Source organism: Convolutriloba macropyga, unplaced genomic scaffold (genome assembly GCF_964194025.1).
Source record: "Convolutriloba macropyga unplaced genomic scaffold, txConMacr16.3 SCAFFOLD_1609, whole genome shotgun sequence".
NCBI classification, from domain to species: domain Eukaryota; kingdom Metazoa; phylum Xenacoelomorpha; order Acoela; family Convolutidae; genus Convolutriloba; species Convolutriloba macropyga.
In genome coordinates, this window is record NW_027449965.1 from 9,147 (window position 1) to 25,000 (window position 15,854).

The 15,854-nt window shown below is 42.7% G+C and overlaps 1 pseudogene; it reads left to right on the plus strand.

The window, feature by feature from the left end:
- The first annotated feature begins 15,161 nt into the window (after positions 1-15,161).
- On the plus strand, positions 15,162-15,313 carry LOC142355513 (5.8S ribosomal RNA; annotated as a pseudogene).
- The last annotated feature ends 541 nt before the right edge of the window (positions 15,314-15,854 follow it).

A 15,854-nucleotide genomic window follows, 5' to 3' on the forward strand; every position in this document is an offset into this window, starting at 1 on the left:
AAGCTTGATCGGGCCTTCAGCAAGCACGACCGAGCTGTACCGGAGCTAACACTAAGACCGAGGGGTCTTAGAGAGCCCTCTAGCAGGGCGAATAGAGCTAGATCGAGCCTTGGGAAAGCTAGATCAAGCAGGACTGAAGCTAAACGATAGACCGAGAGGTCTGTCTGGTCCTCCTAGAGAGGCCAAGAGAAAGTACGAGAATCTAACTAAAGCTTGATCGGGCCTTCAGCAAGCACGACCGAGCTGTACCGGAGCTAACACTAAGACCGAGGGGTCTTAGAGAGCCCTCTAGCAGGGCGAATAGAGCTAGATCGAGCCTTGGGAAAGCTAGATCGAGCAGGACTGAAGCTAAACGATAGACCGAGAGGTCTGTCTGGTCCTCCTAGAGAGGCCAAGAGGAAGTACGAGAAGCTAACTAAAGCTTGATCGCGCCTTCAGCAAGCACGATTGAGCAAGACCGGAGCTAACACTAAGACCGAAGTGTCTTAGAGAGCCCTCTAGTGGGGCGAATAGAGCTAGATCGAGCCTTGGGAAAGCTAGATCGAGTAAGATTGAAGCTGAAAGAGTGTCAGAGGAGCAAATGAACCTCCAAAAAGTGAAAATCAAATTTTAGAAAAAAACACAAGTTAAATACTGCATGGACAGTAATTCTATGTGTGGGGCATTATTAGGGAGAGGTGTCTTGTCAAAATATGGCTGGACTAAAGACCTCAACCCGGATAGGGTGGAAGGCCCTATGATTGGTCTGTTACTAATCGGTGACCGATAAAGACCTGACCAAGGCCTGTAGTAAGCTTGGTTAGGCATTACAGAAGATAACACTAAGACCGAGGGGTCTTAGAGAGCCCTCTAGCGGGGCGAATAGAGCTTGATCAAGCCTTGGGCAAGCTAGATCGAGCAGGACTGAAGCTAAACGATAGACCGAGAGGTCTGTCTGGTCCTCCTAGAGAGGCCAAGAGAAAGTACGAGAATCTAACTAAAGCTGGGTCGGGCCTTCAGCAAGCACGACCGAGCAGTACCGGAGCTAACACTAAGACCGAGGGGTCTTAGAGAGCCCTCTAGTGGGGCGAATAGAGCTAGATCGAGCCTTGGGAAAGCTAGATCGAGCAGGACTGAAGCTAAACGATAAACCGAAAGGTCTGACGGGTCCTCATAAGAGGCATGGAGAAAGATCTGATACTAAAGTACCTCTCGGAAGTAATAAAATATGCCTGATGAAGCCGGGTATGATGTTTGTTGTTTGATGGCATTCATCGATTAGGTCTGGTGGATTCCCCATTACTCCGAGTGGTACTAGTAGAGGCTCCTACAGGGGTGAGCAAAGCGAGATCAAGCCTTAGGCAAGCTAGATCGAGCAGAACTGAAGCTGAAAAGCAAAATAAATGACAGGTCTGTCCAAATCAATAAACTTGAAATCCAGTGTGGTCACCACGGGTCACGAGGTGAATTCCTAGCGATTGTCTGCTGAACGTATAGGAAGGCCCGAAACGAACGATAATTTCATTGCACAGTGGAGATACTATACGTTCAGGAGTAGCATACATCGGGTTTGATCTATGATCATGTCTGGTCTCCGAGGATCCACCGGGTTACCAACTGGCACCGCTGTACTGGGTGTAAAACTGGGCCACCTGAAGTCCCGGGTGTAAAACTAGGTGCCTCTGTGCCAAAGTAGCGGCTTGCGTAGTGCATTATGCCTCCGGCTTGCGAAATGGTTATAAGCAATAACAACAGGACGCCGCGGGGTGTTCACTTAAAGGAGTAACGTTCTCTCAAGGGAGGGGATCTAAAAATCTTGATAAAACATTTATTCTATGCAAAATTTGTGCGCAAATTTTGCAAAGTAAAAAGCTGCACTGTAGCAAATTCTATGTGTGTAGCATTATTAGGGAAGTGTTGTTTGATGGCACCTCTCTACTTGATGCACCAAAGAACTACCTTGATGGCTCATGACCGCTGGTAATCTGTCGTCGCTAGTAGTTCGGAACTGAGAACAAATATGTTCGCAAATTACAACAATTATACAGCATATTGCTGAATAAAGCAGAACCGAATAATACTCAGTGACTTTACACCAAGACTGACTAATGTCTGGATTGTATCGTCCTACTCGAGTAAGGCGAAGAAAAGCTAGAAAGATACGCTTTTCACAAAGCAGGCTTAATGCATGCAAACCAAGGAGGAAGGAGTGATGCCCCTCCTTATAATAAGCAGAACCAAATAAAGAACAGACAGCATCATCTGTACAGTGACCAAGAAGAGGTGAAACTTCTGTATGTGAAAAGGCAATTTGAGCGAGATTTATTAGCAGACTAGTATTATGTTGTTTCTAGTAGGCGAAAGCCGAAACATCAACATGTGAAAATCTGATATTAAATCCTCAATCATTTTCCCTAGTATTATACAGCTATGAGTAACCTTAATTGGACACGGCAATTATTGCTGACCGGTGAAACTTTCGCATGGGAAAGACACACACACTTCTTGACAAAGCAATAAGTATTATGCTGTTTCTAGTACGCGAAAGCAGAAACATCAGCATGTGAAAGTTGTGAAGTTGAAGAATTTTTGTGTTGAGTACGATGTTGTTACTAGTAACCATGTCGACAGCTGAGAACTGTTCTCTAACCAATAGAAGGTGAAACTTCTGTATGTGAAAAGGCAATTTGAGCGAGATTTCTTAGCAGACTAGTATTATGTTGTTTCTAGTAGGCGAAAGCCGAAACATCAACATGTGAAAATCTGATATTAAATCCTCAATCATTTTCCCTAGTATTATACAGCTACTAGTAGCCGTAATTGGTCAGGGAAACATTGTTGACCGGTGAAACTTCACATGGGAAAGAAAGACACACAAATTACTTGACAAAACAATAAGTATTATGCTGTTTCTAGTATGCGAAAGCAGAAACATCAGCATGTGAAAGTTGTGAAGTTGAAAAGTTTTTGTGTTGAGTACGGTGTTGTTACTAGTAACCATGTCGACAGCTGGAAAGCTGTTCTCTAACCAATAAAAGGTAAAACTTCTGTATCTGAAGAGGCGGCGTGATTGAGATTTTTAACAGACTAGTATTATGTTGTTTCTAGTAGGCGAGAGCCGAAACATCGACATGTGAACATCTGGTTTTTAAATCATGAGTCAATTCTCCCTAGTATGATACAGTTGTTAGCCGGTATTGGTAACAGTAGAACAGAGATTTGGAGGGCAAAACCTGCTCATGGGAAATGCTCACAGAGCGCTATCTACCAGTACACATAGTATTATGCTGTTTCTAGTACGCGCGAGCCGAAACATCAGCATGTGAAATGTGTAATCGTGGGTAACTCTAAGTGTGTAGAGTACTGTGTAGTAACTAGTAGCCATGCCAAAGCATGCATTGAAACTCTTCGTGATTTAAAAAGCTCAAAGCAAGATTGACGAGGCCGCAAGGCTATGTCTTTCTAAATTCGAACAAATCGAAAGATTGTTCAAAGTACAATTAAACTGATTGATCCTGTCAGTTGCCATATGCTTGTCTGAAAGACTAAGCCATGCATGTGCAAGCGAAGCTTGAAAAAGTGGAACCGCGAATGGCTCATTAAATCAGTTACTATCTATTAGTTGATTTGCAAGCTAAATGAATAACTGCGGTAACCCTGCAGCTAATGCATGCTGATTGTCCGACACTGTCGGAGACTTTTACAAGACTACACCGGGTGATTTGCTAAGTACAGACACATCCCGTGATGAGTCCTAGTAACTGAAAGATCCCAGATAGCTTCGGCTTGGGGACGGAACTTCCGAATTTCTGACCTATCAACCTATGATGGTAGTGTAACGGACTACCATGGTTGTGACGGGTAACGGGGAATCAGGGTTCGATTCCGGAGAGGGAGCCTTAGAAACGGCTACCACATCCAAGGAAGGCAGCAGGCACGCAAATTACCCACTCTCCGCACGAGGAGGTAGTGACTAGAAATAATGATATGAACCTTTATGGTTTGTAATCAGAATGGAATGGACTTAAAAGCTCCATTGATGAACGAGTAGAGGGCAAGTCTGGTGCCAGCAGCCGCGGTAATACCAGCCTCTACAAGCGTATGCAATAGTTGCTGCGTTTAAAAAGCTCATAGTTGGATCTGTTTGAGTAGAACGGCAACATGGTCTTCAGTTAAATCTGTTGACTCGTTCCGCTCATCCTTCGCATCGAAGAAATAGTTTGCACTTAAATGTGACGAACTGTGGAAACGGTGTTTTCACCCTGAGAAAATTAGAGTGTTCAAAGCATCCTTTGGGATCGAATAATAAAGCATGGAATAATGGAGAATGACCCGCTACTCGATTGATGCCGGTTGGCTGAGTGCGGTAATGATTGAAAGGAACAGACGGGGGCATTTGTATTGCTACGTTAGAGGTGAAATTCTTGGATCGTGGCAAGACAAACTACTGCGAAAGCATTTGCCAAGAATGTTTTCATTAATCAAGAACGAAAGTCAGAGTATTGAAGAGGATTAGATACCCTCGTAATTCTGACCATAAACTATACCAACCTACAATTTGTCAAAGTCGATCTTGACTTGGCAAGAGATTAACCGGGAAACCAAAGTTTATTGGTTCCGGGGGAAGTATGGTTGCAAAATCGAAACTTAAAGGAATTGACGGAAGGGCACCACCAGGAGTGGAGCCTGCGGCTTAATTTGACTCAACACGGGAAAACTCACCCGGTCCAGACATCTTAAGGATTGACAGATTGAATATCTTTCATGATTATATGGGCGGTGGTGCATGGCCGTTCTTAGTTAGTGGAGTGATCTGTCTGGTTAATTCCGATAACGAACGAGATCTTCTCCATCTAAATAATGAAATTCACTATATGTGAATTCAAACACTTCTTAGAGGAACTATGCGGAATTAAATACCGCAGATGAAGTGAGGCTATAACAGGTCTGTGATGCCCTTAGATGTTCTGGACTGCACGCGCGCTACACTGTGTACTTTTAGATTGAGTACTCAGCCCTTGGTCCGAAATGGACTGGGCAATCAGAGAAAAGTACAGCGCTTCAAGGGGATCGTCTGTTGTAACTTGCAGACGTGAACCAGGAATTCCTGGTACTTATGAGTCAACAACTCATAGGGATTACGTCCCTGCCCTTTGTACACACCGCCCGTCGCTACTACTGATTGGATAGTTAAGCAAGAATTGCAAATTCCTACTGTTGGGACTTCGGTCTCCGGCAACGGGATGAAGCGGATCGAGCTTAATTGTCTAGAGGAAGTAAAAGTCGTAACAAGGTTTCCGTAGGGGAACCTGCGGAAGGATCAGTGATTGATTCCTTCGGGCATGGCTGCTGGTAGAGGCCATGTCTGTAGTGCGCATGACGCTCTGTCGCTAGAGATTGCTTGGCAACCAATCTCGAATTATGTATCGAGCTCAAAAACTACTTGTGTGGATACATAGTTCAGCAGTCATGGCAAGGGACTGCTTAAAGGGAGACTAGTTAGCAAAAGCAGCCTAGCAGAACTGCAGCTATCTAGATCTCAGAAGCTGGGTTATAGAAGCCCAGCTATAGACTTGTGAATGAGAAAGGCCTAAAAAGGTCCACAAGTCGCGTGGTTAGAACCGACACGCAAAAATCCCAGCGAGTGACAGAGCGTTGCGCTGTTCAGTGGGAAAGAGTTGAGCTACTCGGGGCGCCCACTGAACTTGCTCCGAGCCAAAGGCTCGAAAAAACACAGCTTAGCCTCAGATCCTTTACATAGAAGGCTAGCTAAAATAAACTTACCTTGGACGAGGGTAAAGTTTAGTCAGTTCTTAGGGGAGAGTAATCCACAGCTTCTCGCCCTCTGAACATTCTCCCAGATATGTAGGTCTGGGAGAGTCTCCTCCTGTTCTTCGGAATCTGGAGGTAGACAAAGACAGTACGATACGATCTTGCATCGGGATGACTAACCGATAATGATCATAATCTGACAATTTTTCCGGCTTGAGGCACCGGAGTCAGATTAAAGACACATACTGAACTAAAGGCGTATGTGCAAAGCTTGTCGGAGTGTAGAGAGTCAAGCTGAGTTGACTCGTCACGTGGTGATGACAACAGCCATGTGCAAAACACTCACAACTTTATCGTCTATGTGGAAAAGGTTGCTAACAGCGCTCTCTATGAGAGGCCCTCGCATATAACTATACGAGGAAAAGGCGATAGAGTTGTTTGAATGTGGGGCAGGTTCATCGACAAGCTAAGTTGATCACATTCTTGTTGTGGCATCCTACTAGAATTGGTCACGGTCTGCACCAACTCTCCCCAAGTTGGCCAGACTTAAAACTAGAAATAAGGTTTGCAGCTATGTGAACCTAGAAACTGTAAAGGAGTTGAAAGAACTTAAAGGAATTGAAAGAGGCCTTGAGGTATATCCTCTTGGTAAAGACCCACAAAAGCTCACAAAAGTGGCTTCGAAGGGCAAAACTGGTTCATCCAAAACAATTGGAGAGCTTAAAGCAGAACCAATTCGAATGAAACACTATTGGTGAAACTTCATCATGAGAACGTCACAAGCTGATCACGCTCTATGATATGACTAGTATTATGTTGCTTCTAGTAGGCTAAGCGCAAGCCGAAACATCAACATGTGAAAGTCGTAGAATTTTGCAATCAAACTGTGGCTAGTACTGTGATGTTACTAGTAACCTGGTGTTCCGTCATATGGCCAAGAGAGCATTTGAAGGCGAAACTTCTGCATGGGAAAGCTGCATCATGATCAAAATTTTATATCGAGTATTATGTTGACGTTAGTAGGCCTTGGCCGAAAACGCAGCATGTGAAAGGTATAGATAAAAGTTATTGTTGCAGTCAGTACTGTGTAGTTACTAGTAGCTGGATTTAAGCTCAAAATGAGACACTGTTGGTGAAACTTCATCATGAGAATGTCACAAGCTGATCAAGCTCTATGATATGACTAGTATTATGTTGCTTCTAGTAGGCTAAGCGCAAGCCGAAACATCAACATGTGAAAGTCGTAGAATTTTGCGATCAAATTGTGGCTAGTACTGTGATGTTACTAGTAACCTTGTGTTACGTCATATGGCCAAGAGAGCATTTGAAGGCGAAACTTCTGCATGGGGAAGCTGCATCATGAACAAAAGTTTATATCGAGTATTATGTTGACATTAGTAGGCCCTGGCCGAAAGCGCAGCATGTGAAAGGTATAGATAAAAGTTATCGTTGCAGTCAGTACTGTGTAGTTACTAGTAGCTGGATTTAAGCTCGAAATGAGACAGATTTAGCTATTCAAGGAGCCATTCTAAATAGAGATTGCCTAAAGAAGACTAAGTTGGAATATCTACAGATGGTGACGAAAATAAAAAGGCTCGCATTTTTAAAGTGTCTCGTAAACGATGATCACTCAGTTTGGCTGAGCGAAACGATAAAGGACTTAAAATGCACCCGAGAGGTCGGACGGGGTGTACCATCACAAAGAAAAGAAGAAATAGAGGAGGAGGTTCAAATTATTTTAGAAAAAATCAAGCCTTTAATTGAAGATGAAATTTTAACGGAAATACGAGAAAAATATGATGGAGACCCGGAGTTTTATTTGAAAGTTTTGTTCGCCCGAATATACGTCAAGAACCCGGTGAGGGTATCAACTTATAGTAATCTAAAGCCAAGTCAACTATTAAACGCGAAAGACATCATAGTGACAGGTACTTGCCTCAAATATGTCGTTATTCATGAGCATAAAACTAATGCCAGTTCGGGAAGCGCGAAGGTATTCTTCACCCTGCCTGAGTTTGAAATTTGGAAGTGGGTCATGCTGAAATTAGATCAGAGACGGGTGATATATGCTGTCGATAAAACGCTCAGGGCGCACATAAAATTGGCGATTGAAAAAGTTTGCGATTATAAACTGAAGGATCTACGTTATTTAAGGCAGGCTGTAGAAATGAAATGCGGTAGTGATCTAGAAGAGGAAGTTGGATTGATGCTGTTGCATTGCCCGGACACAGGTAGGCGTCATTATCGCGACGCAAACGCCCCTCAAAAATCGGCCCTAGCTTTCTTGGCATATCAAAAGCAATTGGGAAGTATCGAAGAGTTACCAAAAGAACTAAGAGCGACTAAAGCTAAATGCCCATGTTGTGATAAGGAGATACTAATCGAAATTGTTGACGGCAAATTTGTCTTAAAGAAATGCGACTCACAAAACAGCTCATTTAAGCCCGTTTTCGAGGAAGCTAATGTAGAATCAATTGTGGTGTCAACATCCACACAACAACCCTCATCTAGCAGGAATCTTGAAAACGAAGCCATTATAAGTCCGATTCAATCAGATCAAGAAGATAACGATTTAAGAGCGCCTTGTTATCAGAGCGAAATAGAAAGTGAAGACTCTAGTCAGAGTCCTGTTCTATCGGAACGTAAAAAAGTTAAAGTTGCGACCGAAGTAGAGGATATGTCTCATTTAATTTCGATACAACGTCAACCAGATGCTATTGAAGAAAGCGAACTTTCATTTGATGAATCTGATAGTATTTTAACATCATCTGACGAGAGGTTGGCTGATGAATATGACAGGAGAAGAAGAGAATTGTTTCTCAAGAGAGGAAAACAGCTTTGAAAACAGAAACTGAAAACTTTAAACTTTTGAACTTTTCTATTATACCTATGTATTTCATCCGATGACGTCACTCATTTAATTTAAATTTCTCTCTCTGTTTTATAAAGTGTAGTCATAAATGATACGATTGTCGCTGATTAGCGATTGGCATTATGAATCTTTGAGAAGAGGAATACTTCTATGCGTAGATGTTGTATTTGCAGTCTGAAATATTTGGGAGGGAGAGTAAATTAGGACAAAGTTCCAAGAGTATGCAATGGTGATTATCGGTAGTTGGGAGAGTTCACTTAGGTTAGAGTTCTATGAGGAAGGTTGGCATTATCTTATGAAATAAATATGGGGAAAGGCAATTGATGATTAACCAATAAAAGGGATGGAGGGAAAAATACAAAAGGTTTTATTGCAGAAACGTTTATTCTATGCGAAATTTCTTTGTTGGGTATAAGAGTAAGTGCCCGGTAATAAGTTCTCAGGATATTCCTGAGAACTTATTACCGGGCACTTTGCTTTATTCTGAAATAGAGATATTACCGATTGCCCGGTAATAAGTTCTCAGGATATTCCTGAGAACTTATTACCGGGCACTTTGCTTTATTCTGAAAAAGAGATATTACCGATTGCCCGGTAATAAGTTCTCAGGATATTCCTGAGAACTTATTACCGGGCATTTTGCTTTATTCTGATATTGAGATATTAAAGATTGCCCGGTAATAAGTTCTCAGGATATTCCTGAGAACTTATTACCGGGCACTTTGCTTTATTCTGAAATTGAAATATTACCGATTGCCCGGTAATAAGTTCTCAGGATATTCCTGAGAACTTATTACCGGGCACTTTGCTTTGGTCTGAATTTGAGATATTACCAATTGCCCGGTAATATGTTCTCAGGATATTCCTGAGAACTTATTACCGGGCATTTTGCTTTATTCTGAAAATGAGATATTAACGATTGCCCGGTAATAAGTTCTCAGGATATTCCTGAGAACTTATTACCTGGCACTTTGCTTTATTCTGAATTTGGTTATTACCAATTGGCCGGCAATAAGTTCTCATGATTTTCCTGAGATTTTATTACCCCGCAATTTGCTTTATTCTGATATTATTGAATGCCCGGTAACAACATCTCATGAGATACTACAAAAAATTACCCACAAAATAGCGTAACGAAAGTCTATCCGTGGCCGCAACCTCCCCCCCCCCTCCCCCCCCGCCAGGGGGGGGGGGGGTTGCGGCCGCGGAGAGGCTGAGTGGAGCGCAACCCGACCGCACAACAAAGATAATCAAGGGGCGACAACTGATAATTTCCCCAACTATTTTAACTTTGGCATGAAAGCTAACCCTAATGCAAAGATTACCTTAAAATTTAATTTAAAGGTAATATTTTTTTTCGATTTTGATATACTCCTGAAAAATCGATTACCTCTTGTAACTTTAGGGTAACATTTTTTTTCGATTTTGATGTCCTCCTGAGAAATCGATTACCTCATGTAACTTTAGGGTAACATTTTTTTTCGATTTTGATGTCCTCCTGAGAAATGGATTACCTCATATAAATTTAGGGTAACATTTTTTTTCGATTTTGATGTCCTCCTGAAAAATCGATTACCTCATGTAATTTTAGGGTAATTTTTTTTTTCGATTTTGACGTCTTCCTGAAATTTGATTACCTAACCTAAGGATCCGATTACCTGTTCGTAGTTTTGGATTACCAGTAACAATTCCTCAGGATTTCCTGAAAAAACGGCTCAAAAATGGGGTTTTTAGCTCTATCCTGGGGGCCCCGTATCACTAGTCGCCCTGTTATCCCCCGTTTCAGACCCCTATCTGGCCCCTGGACCCCGATCCCGCGGCGCTTCGCGCAAGTTTGTCAGGAACGGGGGGTTGACGTATCAGTAGTAAAAATTTAAGTTTGTCGGTCGTACTAAAGTTTCGCCGGCGAAGCCGGCGCGAAGCGCCGGCTTCGCCGGCGCGCGAAGCGCGCGCGAAGCGCGCGCTCGCTGGGCGCTTCGCGCCGCGCGCTTCGCGCGCAACAAGGTCATAACAATGGTCCTGAGGAATAATTACCTTAAATTACTGGTAATTTTCTTTAAGGATTCCGGTAATGCTCTCCCAAAGGGGTAATCCAAATTCAGGAAAAAAAACTTGGAAAAAATTACCTTGTCTCAGGAAATTACTGTTATCCCTCGAAAATTTAACGAGGGATAACAAAGGCAGCAGGCACGCAAATTACCCACTCTCCGCACGAGGAGGTAGTGACTAGAAATAATGATATGAACCTTTATGGTTTGTAATCAGAATGGAATGGACTTAAAAGCTCCATTGATGAACGAGTAGAGGGCAAGTCTGGTGCCAGCAGCCGCGGTAATACCAGCCTCTACAAGCGTATGCAATAGTTGCTGCGTTTAAAAAGCTCATAGTTGGATCTGTTTGAGTAGAACGGCAACATGGTCTTCAGTTAAATCTGTTGACTCGTTCCGCTCATCCTTCGCATCGAAGAAATAGTTTGCACTTAAATGTGACGAACTGTGGAAACGGTGTTTTCACCCTGAGAAAATTAGAGTGTTCAAAGCATCCTTTGGGATCGAATAATAAAGCATGGAATAATGGAGAATGACCCGCTACTCGATTGATGCCGGTTGGCTGAGTGCGGTAATGATTGAAAGGAACAGACGGGGGCATTTGTATTGCTACGTTAGAGGTGAAATTCTTGGATCGTGGCAAGACAAACTACTGCGAAAGCATTTGCCAAGAATGTTTTCATTAATCAAGAACGAAAGTCAGAGTATTGAAGAGGATTAGATACCCTCGTAATTCTGACCATAAACTATACCAACCTACAATTTGTCAAAGTCGATCTTGACTTGGCAAGAGATTAACCGGGAAACCAAAGTTTATTGGTTCCGGGGGAAGTATGGTTGCAAAATCGAAACTTAAAGGAATTGACGGAAGGGCACCACCAGGAGTGGAGCCTGCGGCTTAATTTGACTCAACACGGGAAAACTCACCCGGTCCAGACATCTTAAGGATTGACAGATTGAATATCTTTCATGATTATATGGGCGGTGGTGCATGGCCGTTTTTAGTTAGTGGAGTGATCTGTCTGGTTAATTCCGATAACGAACGAGATCTTCTCCATCTAAATAATGAAATTCACTATATGTGAATTCAAACACTTCTTAGAGGAACTATGCGGAATTAAATACCGCAGATGAAGTGAGGCTATAACAGGTCTGTGATGCCCTTAGATGTTCTGGACTGCACGCGCGCTACACTGTGTACTTTTAGATTGAGTACTCAGCCCTTGGTCCGAAATGGACTGGGCAATCAGAGAAAAGTACAGCGCTTCAAGGGGATCGTCTGTTGTAACTTGCAGACGTGAACCAGGAATTCCTGGTACTTATGAGTCAACAACTCATAGGGATTACGTCCCTGCCCTTTGTACACACCGCCCGTCGCTACTACTGATTGGATAGTTAAGCAAGAATTGCAAATTCCTACTGTTGGGACTTCGGTCTCCGGCAACGGGATGAAGCGGATCGAGCTTAATTGTCTAGAGGAAGTAAAAGTCGTAACAAGGTTTCCGTAGGGGAACCTGCGGAAGGATCAGTGATTGATTCCTTCGGGCATGGCTGCTGGTAGAGGCCATGTCTGTAGTGCGCATGACGCTCTGTCGCTAGAGATTGCTTGGCAACCAATCTCGAATTATGTATCGAGCTCAAAAACTACTTGTGTGGATACATAGTTCAGCAGTCATGGCAAGGGACTGCTTAAAGGGAGACTAGTTAGCAAAAGCAGCCTAGCAGAACTGCAGCTATCTAGATCTCAGAAGCTGGGTTATAGAAGCCCAGCTATAGACTTGTGAATGAGAAAGGCCTAAAAAGGTCCACAAGTCGCGTGGTTAGAACCGACACGCAAAAATCCCAGCGAGTGACAGAGCGTTGCGCTGTTCAGTGGGAAAGAGTTGAGCTACTCGGGGCGCCCACTGAACTTGCTCCGAGCCAAAGGCACGAAAAAACACAGCTTAGCCTCAGATCCTTTACATAGAAGGCTAGCTAAAATAAACTTACCTTGGACGAGGGTAAAGTTTAGTCAGTTCTTAGGGGAGAGTAATCCACAGCTTCTCGCCCTCTGAACATTCTCCCAGATATGTAGGTCTGGGAGAGTCTCCTCCTGTTCTTCGGAATCTGGAGGTAGACAAAGACAGTACGATACGATCTTGCATCGGGATGACTAACCGATAATGATCATAATCTGACAATTTTTCCGGCTTGAGGCACCGGAGTCAGATTAAAGACACATACTGAACTAAAGGCGTATGTGCAAAGCTTGTCGGAGTGTAGAGAGTCAAGCTGAGTTGACTCGTCACGTGGTGATGACAACAGCCATGTGCAAAACACTCACAACTTTATCGTCTATGTGGAAAAGGTTGCTAACAGCGCTCTCTATGAGAGGCCCTCGCATATAACTATACGAGGAAAAGGCGATAGAGTTGTTTGAATGTGGGGCAGGTTCATCGACAAGCTAAGTTGATCACATTCTTGTTGTGGCATCCTACTAGAATTGGTCACGGTCTGCACCAACTCTCCCCAAGTTGGCCAGACTTAAAACTAGAAATAAGGTTTGCAGCTATGTGAACCTAGAAACTGTAAAGGAGTTGAAAGAACTTAAAGGAATTGAAAGAGGCCTTGAGGTATATCCTCTTGGTAAAGACCCACAAAAGCTCACAAAAGTGGCTTCGAAGGGCAAAACTGGTTCATCCAAAACAATTGGAGAGCTTAAAGCAGAACCAATTCGAATGAAACACTATTGGTGAAACTTCATCATGAGAACGTCACAAGCTGATCACGCTCTATGATATGACTAGTATTATGTTGCTTCTAGTAGGCTAAGCGCAAGCCGAAACATCAACATGTGAAAGTCGTAGAATTTTGCAATCAAACTGTGGCTAGTACTGTGATGTTACTAGTAACCTGGTGTTCCGTCATATGGCCAAGAGAGCATTTGAAGGCGAAACTTCTGCATGGGAAAGCTGCATCATGATCAAAATTTTATATCGAGTATTATGTTGACGTTAGTAGGCCTTGGCCGAAAACGCAGCATGTGAAAGGTATAGATAAAAGTTATTGTTGCAGTCAGTACTGTGTAGTTACTAGTAGCTGGATTTAAGCTCAAAATGAGACACTGTTGGTGAAACTTCATCATGAGAATGTCACAAGCTGATCAAGCTCTATGATATGACTAGTATTATGTTGCTTCTAGTAGGCTAAGCGCAAGCCGAAACATCAACATGTGAAAGTCGTAGAATTTTGCGATCAAATTGTGGCTAGTACTGTGATGTTACTAGTAACCTTGTGTTACGTCATATGGCCAAGAGAGCATTTGAAGGCGAAACTTCTGCATGGGGAAGCTGCATCATGAACAAAAGTTTATATCGAGTATTATGTTGACATTAGTAGGCCCTGGCCGAAAGCGCAGCATGTGAAAGGTATAGATAAAAGTTATCGTTGCAGTCAGTACTGTGTAGTTACTAGTAGCTGGATTTAAGCTCGAAATGAGACACTGTTGGTGAAACTTCATCATGAGAACGTCACAAGCTGATCACGCTCCATGATATGACTAGTATTATGTTGCTTCTAGTAGGCTAAGCGCAAGCCGAAACATCAACATGTGAAAGTCGTAGAATTTTGCGATCAAATTGTGGCTAGTACTGTGATGTTACTAGTAACCTTGTGTTACGTCATATGGCCAAGAGAGCATTTGAAGGCGAAACTTCTGCATGGGGAAGCTGCATCATGAACAAAAGTTTATATCGAGTATTATGTTGACGTTAGTAGGCCCTGGCCGAAAGCGCAGCATGTGAAAGGTATAGATAAAAGTTAGCGTTGCAGTCAGTACTGTGTAGTTACTAGTAGCTGGATTTAAGCTCGAAATGAGACACTGTTGGTGAAACTTCATCATGAGAACGTCACAAGCTGATCACGCTCTATGATATGACTAGTATTATGTTGCTTCTAGTAGGCTAAGCGCAAGCCGAAACATCAACATGTGAAAGTCGTAGAATTTTGCAATCAAACTGTGGCTAGTACTGTGATGTTACTAGTAACCTTTTCTTACGTCATATGACCAAGAGAGCATTTGAAGGCGAAACTTCTGCATGGGGAAGCTGCATCATGAACAAAAGTTTATATCGAGTATTATGTTGACGTTAGTAGGCCCTGGCCGAAAGCGCAGCATGTGAAAGGAATAGATAAAAGTTATCGTTGCAGTCAGTACTGTGTAGTTACTAGTAGCTGGATTTAAGCTCGAAGTGAGACACTGTTGGTGAAACTTCATCATGAGAACGTCACAAGCTGATCACGCTCTATGATATGACTAGTATTATGTTGCTTATAGTAGGCTAAGCGCAAGCCGAAACATCAACATGTGAAAGTCGTAGAATTTTGCGATCAAACTGTGGCTAGTACTTTGATGATGCTTGTAGCCAACCGAATTGGTTGAAAAGCCCAATAAGTAAGCTAACTTGGGAGAGCTTGTTGGAAACCAAATGCTACTAGATTGGTCCAAATACATCCTTCAACAGGGGATCACTTGGCTCGCTTTACGAAGAGGAGCACAGCTATATGTGTTAATTCGGTATGAATCGCAAGATTTGTTTACCGACCTCTCTAACGCAAAAGGCGGTCTCGGCTTCGGCTGTTGACTGCGTCCGATTCAGGGTTATATAACTCTCGATTGAACACATTGATGTTCTATTGTTGGTGCTTCCAATAAAATTGGAACACTTAAAGCAGAACCGATTCAAATAATAGCATTCTGATCAATGATTGCATTCCTTGATCAAGAACTGCTGGAGTCATTGTGATGGCGAATTTTCTTCATAAGAAAATTGCAAAGAGACGGAACTTAATGAGACTAGTATTATGTTGTTTCTAGTAAGCGGAAGCTGAAACAGCAACATGTGAAAATCAAGTTTTGTTCAATGATCTCGAGGCGATAAGTACTATGAAGCAACTAGTAGCCTAAGCATGACTCAGATTTGAGACAGTCAAAAAGACTGGCGAAACTTCTTCACATGAAAGTTACATAGAGAACTACAAATGTATACAGCGAGTATTATGTTGTTTCTAGTAGGCGAAAGCTGAAACATCAACATGTGAAAGTTGTCTGCAAACTGTAGAACGATATGTGATTAGTACTGTGCTGTTACTAGTAGCCAGTCTGACTGTAGAAGCCAAGACAAAGGGAAACTAATGCATCTGAA